Consider the following 15684-nt stretch of genomic DNA (forward strand, 5'->3'; position numbering starts at 1 on the left):
CCTCCAGAACAAATACAGCCAAAGGGAAATGGTATCACTCAGTGGATGGTCTGGCAAAGCTCATGAGACTAAACGGAGTTATCATTTAGATGTTAGTATGAGATTTTGTACCAGATATTTACCTTACAATTCCAAATAGATTTAGGAATACAAATAGATGCAAATGACACGTTATGTTTGTTGACATGATATGTTTGTTGGTGGAAAGTTACACAGTTTTAATACATAGATTTGCAAAGTCTGAATCAGTTTTTTTTTTTTTTTTTTCAATCTGAGATCTATAGAAAAAGTTTTACTGGTTTCATTTCACCAATATTGTAATAATGCTCATAAACATGAAATTCTCTGGCTTAAAGGCTCATGACATGGATACATTTTGCAATCATTTTCAGTGTTTGACACCAGATGAGTCACCTGCTCTTTCAACCATAATGATAGACCTATTAAAAATGAATGACTCATCAAAAACTCATCAACCCCACTGTGTCTTTTTTTGTCCACTTCCTTCACCGGAATACTGTAGGTTGCTCAGGGAATTATCACTATAGTAGCTCAAGAAATATATACATATATTTTGTGTGGAGACACAAAGTCACAAAGTCACCTATAGCTTTTGTCATCGCTGGTTCAAGTCTCGGCTGGGCCAGTTGGCGTTTCTGTGTGGAGTTTGCATGTTCTTCCTGTGTGGGTTTCCTCTGGGTGCTCTGGTTTTTCCCACAGTCCAAAGACATGTGCTGTAGGTGAATTGAATAAACTAAATTGGGCGTAGTGGGCAGCATGGTGGTGCAGTGGATAGCAAAATCGCCTCAGAGCAAAAAGGTCGCTGGTCCGAGCCTCGGCTGGGTCAGTTGGCATTTCTGTGTGGAGTTTGCATGTTCTCCCTGTGTTCATGTGGGTTTCCTCTGGGTGCTCCGGTTTCCCCCACAAGTCCAAAAACATGTGGTATAGGTGAATTGAGTGAACTAAATTGCCCATAGTGTATGTTTGTGAATGAGTTTGTATGGATGTTTCCCAGTGATGGGTTGGAGCTGAAAGGGCATCCACTGCGTAAAACATATGCTGGATAAGTTGGCGGTTCATTCCACAGTTGCGACTCCGGATTAATAAAGGGACTGAGCCACAAATAAAAATGAATGAATGAATGAAATTGGCCATTGTGCGTATAGATGTGTGTAGATTGATGTTTCGTAGTATTGGGTTGCAGCTAGAAGGGCATCCGCTGTGTAAAGAATATGCTGGATAAGTTGGCGATTAAATCCGCTGTGGTGACCCCTAATAAATAAAGAAACTAAGCCGAAGGAAAATTGATGAACGAACCAACCATATATCTCAACAAAACGTTTAACCTTTTATTTAAAATGCACATTTTTAACTATTTGCCATTATGGGTTAATTGTTCATAATGGTGCATAATGGCGAGTACAGATGTTTAAAAAAATTAAAATCTTCACTTTAAAAGTTTTAAATTTAACTTGGTGAAACCTGCAGAGTCTCTGACATTGCTTACCAGTTGTTTACAAGAATAATTTCTGACTCTCTTTTCAAGCATGGTACAGCTGTTATGGTTCTAATAAAAACTCAAATTAATGCCAAAATTACCATGAGTTGATGCGTGACACCTCTGCAACCATCGTCAACTATGACATGCTTTGTTTCAATGAAATCAGCTGTTTAGAAATCCACATTGAAAGAGCAGTACAGCAGTCAGAGTACAATGGTAGAGTCCTGAAGACAAACCCAGAACAGAGCTGTCAAATGCAGAGAAGTCAAACAGCTGCAGCTTCATATTTAATAACACATCTGCTTCAGAACACCAGTAGCAATCACAGACACATTTGAAACACTTCACAGGGTGTTGATACTCATCAAGAATGAGCAATTATGGAAAACATTTATCGGCCATCGGCAAAACCTCTTGAGCAGCCTCTGTAATCTGCTGAGTTTGAAAGTGCAGGATTGATGCTCGGATGGGTTTTAATATGCAGTCAGTCCTACTCAATACAGCTGTCCGATGCCCACCCACCAGCTCAAACTTTAGATTTTACACTCCATTTCTAGCTGCATTAACGATGCCATCATTACAGCCAGAAACAGTGCAGTATTAATGGCCAATTATTGGTTCTCTGGGCAGAATCAAATAGAGTTTGCACATAAAGCTACTCGGCGGTGAAACCGGACAGCACTTGAAGGTCCTAAAGTTCACTGAAGCAGCGCAGATGGTGACCAGAGCAGCTAATTTTAACCTTTACTGCTTCTGCAGTCACAGAGGACAGGGCTATATGCCCATGTTTGGCACAAAGTATCTGATGATGACATTTTATGAGCGTAAACTTACATCCTTCAAATTCCTAAAAGTATTTATAATAATAATTTCTGAATTAAAAATGTATTTATATATTTTTGGGGATCATCATAATCTGTCTGTCTGTCTGTCTGTCCATCCATCATTCAATCCATCTATCCATCTATCTATCTATCTATCTATCTATCTATCTATCTATCTATCTATCTATCTATCTATCTATCTATCTATCTATCTATCTATCTATCTATCTATCTATCTATCTATCTATCTATCTATCTATCATGTATCTATGTCCGTCTGTCTGTCTGTCTGTCTGTCTGTCTGTCAAACTACCTTTGTATGTGGAAAAACGTGCATATTGAGGAGTAGGGCTGCAGGGTATATCAATTCAGCATTAATATTTCAATGTGTGTGTCCGCTATAGTCACATCACAGGGTATGTTGAGAGATTATAGTTGATCAGCACAACAATTGAGAATATATGAGATTTGTGGAGTCATTGCAAAGTATAACCATGACAGAGTGACGCTTTATCATTTGCATTTGTTCAAGAGGCATTTCAAGAAGTTTAAAGCAGTAAGGCACAAAAATGTTTAACATTTGTATCTTTTATGAAGAATAATTTTACATAATTATTAATACAATGAAAACTATACAGTGTACATATTTTCAGTGTTGGGGGTAACGTTATAAGCAACGCACGTTATATAACACATTACTTAAAAAATAAAAAGTAACGGTTACTGTTTAACTTGCTTAATTGGCTTTTACAAAATAGATTGGGGAATAAAAAAGACCTTAGTTGGACCACACACTCAATGAGAGCGTGTTGTGAGGGAACAGACAGTCGGCTCGCACTAATCATCATTAGGTCTTTTTTTTACAGTGTACTGTTCTAGTAACTGAATAACTCAGGATATGGGTTTATTTCAAGTCAGAGGGAGTATGTTAGTACTTACTGAAGACGCAAAATGTTCCATGACAACTTCACCTGAACCACAACCGGTTCACTTAGAAAATTCGATTAAAAACAAGTGATTAATTCGCAAATCACCCATTATCACTACAGACAGTCAGAAAAACAATGGCAGGCCAGAGAATTACATTACAGAATTACGCACACCAACTCTAGCTAAACAATGACTGACTGACATCAGTTCATGTTCTCCAGGTAAAACAATTATTTCGACTAAACTTAAAAAAAGTCATTGCTTTTATTGTTAATGATATGCAGCCACTGTCTACTGTAGAAGCAACTACGTTTTGTAATATAGTAAGATTTTTTTTTCTCACATTTCGTCACCTTGGAATTATAAGGTTCTACCTGCATTCTGAATGATTTTGAGATATTGAGCTTCAAAGTTTTTGCATATAGCAAACAATGGTGATGCCGTGGCGCAGAAGGTAGTGCTGTCGCCACACAGTAAGAAGGTCGCTGGGTTGCTGGTTCGAACCTTGGCTCAGTTGGCGTTTGTGTGTGGAGTTTACATGTTATCCCTGCATTCGCATTCACCCAGTTTCCTCTGGGTGCTCCGGTTTCCCCCACAGTCCAAAGACATACGGTACAGGTGAATTGGGTAGGCTAAATTTTTTGCTGTGTGTGTGTTTGTGTGTTTGTGTGTGTGTGTTTGTGTGTGTGTGTGTGTGTGTGTGTTTGTGTGTGTGTGTGTGTGTGTGTGTGTGTGTGTGTGTGTGTGTGTGTGTGTGTGTGTGTGTGTGTGTGTGTGTGGATGTTTCCCAGAGATGGGTTGCGACTAGAAGGGCATCCGCTGCGTAAAAACGTGCTGGATAAGTTGGTGGTTCATTCCGCTGTGGCGACACCAGATTAATAAAGGGACTTTATTAAGCCTACATGAAAATGAATGAATGGATGAATGAATGAATAGCAAACAATATGTGTGTAACATTTATATATATATATATATATATATATATATATATATATATATATATATATATATATATATATATATATATATATATATATATATATATATATATATATAGAAAAGTCTTAAAATGTAAACAACTTATAAAAAAAAACATCCCATAATGTAAATAAGTCGTCATTTAATAAGAATATGACAGTAGCTCAATTTTGACAAAAATGTCAGATAGAACCTTATAATTCTATGGTGACTTTTTTAAGGCCACGTGAAGCCATTTATTCAATGTATAAAGCTCAAAGATTTATTTTGTTTTAGGGATTTTTTTTATCGTCTTATAGTTCATTTTGTTATCAAACATTTTAAAGGTGAAAAATCTGTTTTTCCTCTAATATAAATTATTATTTTTATGTTAGTACCTCTAGGCATTATTGGAGTCTTTATCTCAATGTACAGTGAATTTTCTTAACTAATAACACAAAATGTACAAAAGTACCAAACACATTACATGCGTTCATTATTCTGTATGTACAACATGTACTGTATAGCTCTGGGCTCAGAAAGTTCTCAAAATATAATTTTAGCCTACATTTTTTAAAGGAAAATGAAGGTGTAGGTTATATATGTTAAATGCAGAGCTACTCTATTTAAAAAAAGGTGAAAAAATGTGTCAGCAAGGTAAGAAATAGTAACTTAAAAGTAACACAACACATTACTTTTCATAAAAAGTAGCTAAGTAACGCAATCAGTTAGTACTTTTTGGGGGAGTAACTCAGTATTGTAATGTACTATGTTCATTATTCAATTTCTGTACCTGAATACTGTTTGACTCTTCAGAAACCATAAAGCACTTTTTCCTTTCTTTTGTTTTTCTTTGCTCTATTATATTTATTCTTGCTTGCAATTTGTAGAAATTTTTTATACAAGATTCACACACTTACAAAATAAATCCAATCAATCTAAATTCAATAATTTTGCCAAATAGAGTTATTCAAGGCATAAAGGGAAATTGTATTCATATCGCAATATGTATCGGGGAAGAACAACATATCACAATGTCAGACTTTTCCAATATCACAAGGCCCTATTGAGGAGTAAAAAGTTCCCAGTTAGGAAATAAATGTTACTCCCAGTTAATTTGAGGGCTCTTTTTTTTCAGACTCAGAAATTCTGACTCTGCATTGCTCTTGTCTGTTCATCGCACAAACACAATCATTCCAATATGACTTGAAGGCAGCAATACTGTCAGTTCTGCTAGGTCTAATCTAAAATGGCAGGTCAGTGCAGATTACAGGCTTCAAAATTGAACAGTGGTTATGAACTGCTATGATGCTCAGTTGGCTTTTAAGCGGTTCGCTTGACGTTTGGATGGGTCTCAACGGGTGGGTGGCTTTCTTTCTTTGGCAGATTCAACATTTGTTTGAGTACCAAGCAAGGGTCTTAGTGGATGAGTAGGAAGCCATGTGTCGTGAGGGTCACCAGGGGTCAGAAGTGCTGTTTGGCCTGGAGATCCTCAAAGGAGAACCGGCTGTGGGATTCATATGGCTGATCAATCAAGAAACTGCAGGGTAAAAGATTTAGTGAGTTATGTGACCATAGCCAACTCATTATGTTTTTTTTTTTTTTTTTTTTTTAGTCTTTTTCTGAAGCTGAGTAACATTTAGTTTTCTTAGTTTGTTTTAATTTGGACCAAAGAAAAAAAAAAGTTTGAAATAAAAACAGGGAATTGACACCACCGTTGGTTTTAATTGACAATTCGACCTATATCTGACAACTGTAAAAAAAAAAAAATATATATATATATATATATATAAAAAAAAATAAAATTACACTAACTAACTGTCCACATTTTAGGGTAGGGCTTGGCATTATGGCAAAAATTCTGTCTATTTTAACGATAACGATAACTATTTTGATATCAGTTCATTATCTTGGAATTATAAGGTTCTATCTACTTTCTTAATGATTTTGAGATATCGAGCTTCAAAGTATTTGCATTCCATATAGCAAACAATGTGTGTAATAGTTTTCTTTCATACACTAAAATGACAGAGCCCCTAAATGTACTCTAAAAGTAAATTATTAAAAATAATCTCTTAAATTTGCAGATTAGAGTAAAAAAAAAAAAAAAAAACAGGGTAAATGCAGATAGAAACTTCTAATACAAGAAAAAGTCATTTTCTACTTGGAATTATAAGGTTCTCACCGGCATATTATTAATTGAAGCACTACTTTTCAAAAAATATACTTCAAAAAATCTGTCTGCTTATTAATTTAATAAAAAAATAAATAAATAAATGGTGTTGTAACAATATGTTGATGTTGAAGAAAGTATTTTCTTGTTTAAATTAGGGATACAAGGCTGTGCTAAATATTTTGTTCAATGCAGATGTTAATTTTATGTAATTAATATGGTCATATTTGATGAATTATATGCTTGAATTATTGAATTATATGCCCCATGAGTTAAATTAAGTATTTGCCCTTCATGGCTTTCAAATTTAATGACTTAAAAAACAAACAATGAGCAAATGAGTTGTTTAACAAAGTTTAATAAACACTGATAAATGTACACAAATTAAAAAATTCACATTTAATATTATAATATTTAATAACTGTTTCTTTTTCAACAATGTAAAATATAACATTTCATCTGAATGTCAAAAATGCTTCTAAATCATCACATTTACGCATCTTTCCAGTTTTCATCTCCAATTTTGTGTTGTGCCGCATTATTAAGTCGACTCTGATTTTGTGTTTCTTTCTGGTCTTTCCTGCTGTCAAAAGAGCAGTCCAGCGAAATGACAAAGCTGATCCTGATTGGTCCTTATGCATGCATTCGTAATGCTGATTGGCTCACAGAAAAAAGTTAGAATTCGGCTTCGTAGATAAAACCTTTTTTTTTTTTTTAAATGAGTCTTGAAACATAAACTACTTCTAAAAAAAACATCACATAATGTAAATAAGTTGTCATTTAATAAGAGTATGTGAATAACTCAATTCTGACAAAAATGTCAGATGGAAATTTAAATCTGGAAGCATTAACAACTCGTCACGTTAGCATTATAAAATAGTATCTCAACAATGACTGAAGTGCAAAAAATAGAGGGTTCATTAAATGTCATAACATATTTAACCGATCAAATCTCTAATATCAACACACTTTAGATTCCCGTTGTTGCACATTTCTGCTGTGGAATTGGCTCTTAGATCAATATAGAATAAAAAAGTTCAAAGTTTATTATTGTTATTGACATCAATTTTATCGCGATTCAATTTAATATCGATTATCAACTCAACACTATTTTAAGGTTACATTTTAACAAACATATAAGTAGATTTAAATTTAAAATTATTTTCAAACTTCCTATCTAAAATGTGTTAGATCGCCCATGGGGGCTGGCTGCAGTACAAGACATAAAGCCTGGCTTTTCCATGTTACCAAATAAGACTTAAACCAAAATTGGAAAAAAATTATTACACCTGCATTAAAATGTCCCGAAAGTTGGTCAATTAAGGCACTGGTTATTATGCTGATATAGGTTCAGATCTTCATTTTTGTAAACAGTATTGACCAGTAATTTAATGCTATAGAAAAAGTTTAACAATTGTGATTGACAGCTTCTCTAAGCAGAGCATTGGAGCTTTGGAAGGAGATTGAAGTATCAGTGTTTGATTTCTCTGTTATTTTACCATGATAAAATGAGTGTTTCAGCTGTAGACTATACATTTTGACCTACAGGATCTGATGGACAACTGTTTATTTGTTAAAGTGTGGGCTTTATCTTGGTTGTTTGCTGATACCTTAGCCATGATGGGGAAAATACAGGTGATCGGTATCTAGCAGTAATTCTTTTAATGGGTTTGAAATAATTTAGAAAGACAAAACTAATGTTAACCTATGTTCACATTAATCTCCTGTAACATTATTTAAAAATGATTTACAGGACATTTCTGATATTCAGTTTGTCAAACACAATACATTATATAACAAAGAACTGTAAATGGGCTGCATGATGGTGCAGTGGGTACATATTTTGCCTCGCAGCAAGAAGGTTGCTGGTTCAAGCCTCGGTTGGGTCAGTTGGCATTTCTGTCTGGAGTTTGCATGTTCTCCCCATGTTTGTGTGGGTTTCCTCCGGGTGCTCCAGTTTACCTCATAAGCCCAAAAACATGTGGTATGTGAATTTAGTAAACTAAATTGTCCACAATTGTCCTAAATTGTAAATTGTATGGAAGCAGTAATGGATTGCAGCTGTAAGCGCATCTGCTGCGTAAAACATATGCTGGATAAGTTGGCGGTTCCTTCCGCTGAAGAGACCCCCGATTATTAAAGGGACTGAGCCGAAAAGAAAATTAATGAATGTCATTTACCGTTGACTTTTTATTTGAAAACACCTAATAAACATTAAAATGTTATTTCGTGGTTCCATCCCAAAGAGGGAAGAAAACACTTTCCCGAACGCTCACGCTCAATCTGCCCAGTTGGTGGAATGAACTCCCTAACTGCATCAGAATGGCAGAGTCTTTCGCTGTCTTCAAAAAGTGACTAAAAACTCAACTATTTAGTCTCCACTTCCTTACTAATATGCAATTCCCTCTCTGACTCCTCCATTAACTACAAAATAAATTTTTTTTTTTAAATTAAAAAAATTCACTAATGTTTAGCTTCTTACACTTTCTTTACATACCTGAAACTTGCCTACAGCACTTATTCATTGTTGCTCTTATAGTTGTGTAAATTGCTTCCTTGTCCTCATTTGTAAGTCGCTTTGGATAAAATTGTCTGCTAAATGACTAAATGTAAATGTAATTCCTGATTTGCCAAATATAATTAAGGCATTGAATAAACAAAATGAAAACAGTCAAAGAAAAAAATATTAACAATATACAAGCAAGTTGCTGTATTAATAGGCCTACTGCTAGGTGTATTGTACAAATACCTGTCATTAGGCATTTTGCATTTAAGGCATTTTATGAAAAAAGGCCATGTCATGTCATCCATATTTTTTAGTCATTAATTGCGATAAACTATGTTATTGTCATATATATATATATATATATATATATATATATATATATATATATATATATATATATATATATATATATATATATATATATATATATATATATATATATATATATATATATATAAGCAAGTGCACTCTTCTAAAGAACACATAATATTTTAATAGTAAGAATATTTTAATTATAGTAATTTTAGCAATTTAATAATTAGGCATTGGAATTAGAATGTGAAAATGTATATGCTAAACAAATAAGTAATAATAATGTTAACAAAAACATTCAAGGTAAAAAGTAACAGAGGCTGTGAAATCTATTTTTAGTTGTCAGACACTCACATGAATATATACTATAGTAGTTTATAGTAAACACTTTTGAACTTGTTCTAAAATGCGGAAGTGCGCCTCTTTTCACGATTGTTTTAGAACTTCTGATTCAGTCGCCTATAGGAGAAATTACTAGGAATAATAAACGGCAAAAAACTGTCAAACTACTTGCTCTACAAACAAATGTTTGCATGATTATATAGATCAAGTAGAATAACATAATAAGGGAACATCAGTTTGCAACATCAAACAGCGAAACGAGCAGTTTTTAATGTCTAAAAATGAATGCAAGTGAATGAGACTGGAAGTCTCAAGCCAAAAAGATTCAAAAGGCTGCGCCCGCTCGTCGGCGAAGAATAAGGTGAATAGTGTTTGTTTGTTGTTAACCGTAGTGACACTGACACCTCATAAAGAGATAGAGAGGCTGCGGAATCAGTTAAAATGTTGCAATAATTGGTTTATATTGCATCACCATGTGTTGTGCGATAAGTCAATATATTGATTATTGTGACAGGCTAGTTTGAGTTTAAACTTGTTAGTTTGAAGATTCTGAGTTTAGGGTTAGTGCATTGAGGAGGAATATCACTCATGTTTTGAGTGTTGGCAGCTTTATTAACATCATTGATGACAACATGAATGTTTGTTGCATCACTCTCTAAGCCATAATTGTGCTAATGCTAATTCATAATTTATGCTAGATCAGTCCATGTCAACAGTTAGCATTAATCATATATTTATGCAATGAATAACAGATAATTCTGGTTGTCCTTATTATGCAATGAGATTAATTTACTCTACAAGTGTAAGATGTGCTCAATTCACAAAATAAAAGAAGTGAAAGTGATTTGACATCATCTTTTCAAAATTAATGTTGCCCTCAGGTTCAGTTTGTTGAAAATGAGTTAAAATAGCACAGTTTAAATAAGTGGAAATGTGTCATAATTTACACCAGTGATTTATTTTATTTTATTATTCAAGAGTGTAGCCGACTGTCAAAACTGATAGTAAAAGTTAAAGGCTTGTTTTACAGAGCTTTCGTGTTCTCAAAGAGGCTCAAAGATTAGAATCAACCCAGATTTACAGTTCTGCTCTTTGGGAAGCATTCAAACTAGACAGCCATATTAAACTTGAAGACAAAAGAACAATAACCTTACAAATCCAATTTATGTTTAAACAAAACCAGTAAATCGGGGAAGAGACGATATCGTTTACCTTTATTCCGTATACTCTGCACTCAATTAAACCTGATACAAAGTCCAAGGTTCTTTAGGAGACATTTGTAAGCTTTTATGACCCCAAATTCCGCCCCACTGTCTAAGGCCTTCAGTGAACTCACATTATACCTCTTACCCATTAAAATTAATTTAGTTTAGCGTGACCGCAGCCCCACCGAGAGCCCTGTGGGTGTATGAACAGTGAGTGTGTTGGGGTGATCAGGGGTCAGGGGAAATTTCCTGGCACTGACTGCAGACGGGCCCTCAATGCTGTTCTGAGCAGTAAACGGCCCTCAGAATGCTGTTTAGGGTTAGTCACTGGCGTCGTTTCAGCAGCAGGAGATCTATTAAGACCCTCCAAGGAAGGCGGATTTATATAACCACACACTCGCCAGTGTTATTACTGATCTTCTGTAAAAAATACTACTAGGAAAGTATCATTTAAAACAGTTACTTCATGAAAATAAAAAATAAAAAAACACTTAAAAAAAAAGAAAATTCTGTCAATATTTACTTATTTTAAACCATTATGGGCTTCTTTCTTTTGTTGAACACAAAAGAAGATATTTTGAAGAAAGCTGAAAACCTGTAACAATTGACTTCCATAGTATTTGATTATCCTGCTATGGAAATCGATGGTTACAGGTTTTCAGCTTTCTTCAAAATATCTTCTTTTGTGTTCAATATAAGAATAAAACGCAGAAATGTTTGGGTGAGTAAATAGTGAAAAAATTGAACAGTCCCTTTAATTCAGCAATAGAAATGTGAATGGCAACCGAGTGTACAATAGAATACAAAGTGACTCTTTGAACTGATGGGGAAGCTTGGCTCATGAATATTAATTATATGAGGTGACATTCACCCAGTAATCCCAACTGATTTGCTCAAAGACAGACATTGGTAAGAAGGCGTTAGCCATGGTAGGATTAAGGCTTACTTCGTGTCTTTTTTTTTAATCCTTCATCAGTGAAACTGCTTGGTGAAAAGGCAGTTATTTTACTCAATTAGTTGCAAGGCGAGAGTCAAACTTACTAACAGGATGGTACTGAAAAAATTTTATGGTTATTTAAAATAAGAACAAAAGAGAGAGAAAAATATATATATATATATACACATATACACACACACATATATATATATATATATATATATATATATATATATATATATATATATATATATATATATATATATATACATATATATATATATATATATATATATATACATATGTATATATATATATATACACACACACATATATATATATATATATATATATACATATGTATGTATATATATATATATATATATATATATATATATATATATATATATATATATATATATATATATATATATATATATAGTGGTCAGCAATATATGTATATATATATATATATATATATATATATATATATATATATATATATATATATATATGTGTGTGTGTGTGTGTGTGTGTGTGTGTGTGTGTGTTTATGTATATATATATATATATATATATATATATATATATATATATATATATATATATATATATATATATATATGTATATATATATATATATATATATATATATGTATATGTATATACATATATAGTGGTCAGCAATTAGAACATTTTCTTCTGACAGATTGGATCACTTACATACATGTTTGTTTGTTTGTTGTTTCATTTCATTTATTTATTTATGCATTTATTTATTTGATTGTTTGTTTATTTGTTTGTTTATTTATTTATGTTTTAAATAATAATTGTACCTTATTACAATTTAATTGAATTACATTAATTATTTTATTATTGTTTTATTTTATTTGCATTAACATATTTATTTCATTTTAATGTATTCATTTTATTGTTCATGTATTTAATTAGTCTAATCTATTCAAACTATTTATACATTTTTTTAAATTTTATTTATAAATGAATTAATTTGAAAAGAAAATGAATGAATAAATAATTTTATTTATTTATATGTATTTATAATTTATTTGCATTGCATTCAGTTTTGTTGTTGTTGTTGTTGCATTAAATTGAATCATTACAGTATTCATTTGACATTGTATTAATAATAATAAGAGAAAGAAAATGAAGATGTTCACAAGCAACATACTTATAATGTTCATTACACATACAAAAAGCTATACTTTGCCTTCATGGCATGCACAGCATGGAAAACATTGGCTTATGATGCAAAACAATACTGATTTGTTTATCATTTTCAGCCCATTGTGTGTCTGTGACATATTCAAATAATTAGATTTTGCAATACCACAACGTTCAACATCACAGATGTGAAAATAAGTTGGCAACACTCAAAATACACTCACCGACCACTTTATTAGGTACGCCTTACTAGTACCGGGTTGGACCCCCTTTTGCCTTTAGAAATATCTTAATCCTTCGTAGCATAGATTCAAAAAGATACTGGAAATATTCCTCAGAGATTTTGGTCTATATTGACATATGGCACGTTATCCTGGTGGAAGTAGCTATCAGAAGATGGGTACACTATGGTCATAAAGGGATGGACATGGTCAGCAACAATATTCAGGTAGGCTGTGTCATTGACAGGATGCTCAATTCGTACTAATAGACCCAAACTGTGCCAAAAAAATATCCCCCACATCATTACACCACCAGCAGCAGCCTGAACTGTTGATACAAAGCAGGACGGATCCGTGCTTTCATGTTGTTGATGCCAAATTCCGACCCTACCATCCGAATGTTAAAGCAGAAATTGAGACTCATCAGACCAGGCAACCTTTTTCCAATCTTCTGTTGTCACGGGAGTGGGACCTGGTGTGGTCTTCTGCTGCTGTAGCCCATCCGCCTCAAGGTTTGATGTGCCATGCGTTCAAAGATGCTCTTCTGCATACCTCAGTTGTAATGAGTGGGTATTTAAGTAGCTGTTGCCTTTCTATTAGCTTGAACCAGTCTGGCCATTCTCCCATTTTCACCCACAGAACTGCCGCTCGCTGGAAATTTTCTGTTTTTCAGACCATTCTCTGTAAACCCTAGAGATGGTTGTGCATGAAAATCCCAGTAGATCAGCAGTTTCTGAAATACTCAGACCATCCCATCTGGCACTTACAACCATGACATGTTCAAAGTCTCTTAAATCACCTTTCTTCCCAAATTTAATGGTCGGTTTGAACTGCAGCAGACCGTCTAGACCAGGGGTGGCCAATCCTGTTCCTGGAGATCTACCTTCCTGCAGATTTCAGTTGCAACCCTTATCAAACACACCTGTCTGTAATTATCAAGTGGATTTCTGGTCCTAATTAATTGATTCAGGTGGGTTTGATCAGGGATGAATGAATGAGTGAGGGGATTAAAGAATAAGGGAATGAGTGAGTTAACCAGTGATTGAGTGAGTGGATGAATGAATGAGTGAGGGGATTAAAAAATAAGGGAACGAGTGAGTGAATCAGTAATTGAGTGAGTGGATGAATGAATAAGTAAGGGGATTAAAGAATGAGTGAGTGAATCAGTGATTGAGTGAGTGGATGAATGAATGAGTGAGGGGATTTAAGAATAAGGGAATGAGTGAGTAAATCAGGTGGGTTTGATCAGGGTAGAAGCTAAACTGTACAGGAAGGTAGATCTCCAGGAACAGGATTGAGCACCCCTGGTCTAGACCATGTCTACATGCATAAATGCATTGAGTTGCTGCCATGTGAATTGCTGATTAGAAATTTGTGTTAAAGAGCAGGTGTACCTAATATAGTGGCCGGTGAGTGTATACATGTAAATGCATGATCAAGAGAAGAAAAAAAAAATGACAACCAATAAACCTGAAACTACTGGCATTCTTACTGTTGACTGACACCCTTTTTTAATAACAAAACTACTATTAAAATAATAAAATTCTGTTTAACTTTACTTTTTTCTAACCTGTTTGACTGTCTTTCTTCTGTTGAACACAAAATAAGATATAAAAAATAAAATAAAAACTGCAAAGCTGTAAGCATATTTGTTTTTCCTATGAAGTCAATGGTTAAAGATTTCCATCTTTGTTCAAAATATCTTCTTTCGTGTTCAGATGAACACAAAACCCTTGAGGATGAGTAAATGTTCATTTTATTGGGTGAACTAACCCTTTTAACATTATTTAGACATAGACCTCTATAAAAGAATGATAGATGGTTCATTGTGTTCAGGTTTGTATAACAAGGCAGAGAGTCTACATCTGATTTAATAAACCCCCCGAGTTGTACTACAACAGTACATTATGCATACGTGCGTGTGGTATTTAGAATGAGTCATCTGCTGACGTGAGTCTAAAGTGGTACCTTTCTCCGCTGACGCATATGAGAGAGTCTGTGCACCGAGGAAGAGTGATGTCATCGCTTCATTTGAATTATGAAATAGAGGACATGACAAAGGACACAAGTGGACTGACACACCTTCTGTTGTTCAACATATGCTGTGATGTTTTTTTTTTTTTAAGTGGTTTAATGTCCACGTGGAGAGGTGTGTCTGAGTTGATCAAACGTGGATTAAATAGAGAGTGACATAAACATTGATCCTGCGCCGCTTTGATCAGATCACACTGACACCACGGATAAATGAGATGAACTTCAGCCTTTGAACTAAACCTCACCAATACCCCATCGCTAATCACTATACCACACACAAACGCACAGGGGAGGACCACCAAATGTCGGGGGCCGGTCACACAACCAACACAACAGCACAACTGCTCAATAAACACACAAGACTGATTTATTTTCACTGTTATTTGTGGAATTTAATTTCACTTCTTTATTCTTTTTTCTGAGGGTTAAAAAGAAACTATTTGGCCCAATTCTATTTTTGTACCCCTACTCCTTCCCCTTGGCCCTTACAACAGAGGGTTAAGGGGAAGGGCTTCAAAATTTACCCCTAAGAATTGGGACAGCACCTGCACATGTCATCA

The 15684-nt window shown here is 34.0% G+C and overlaps 1 protein-coding gene across 8 annotated transcripts in view; it reads left to right on the forward strand.

The window, feature by feature from the left end:
• sema6d (semaphorin 6D) overlaps nt 1–15684 on the forward strand; it is a 222435-nt gene that overhangs the window by 69334 nt on the left and 137417 nt on the right. The gene's annotated exons all lie outside the window — the stretch shown is intronic.

Source organism: Danio rerio, chromosome 18, assembly GCF_052040795.2.
Source record: "Danio rerio strain M-AB ecotype USA chromosome 18, GRCz13ab, whole genome shotgun sequence".
NCBI lineage: Eukaryota > Metazoa > Chordata > Actinopteri > Cypriniformes > Danionidae > Danio > Danio rerio.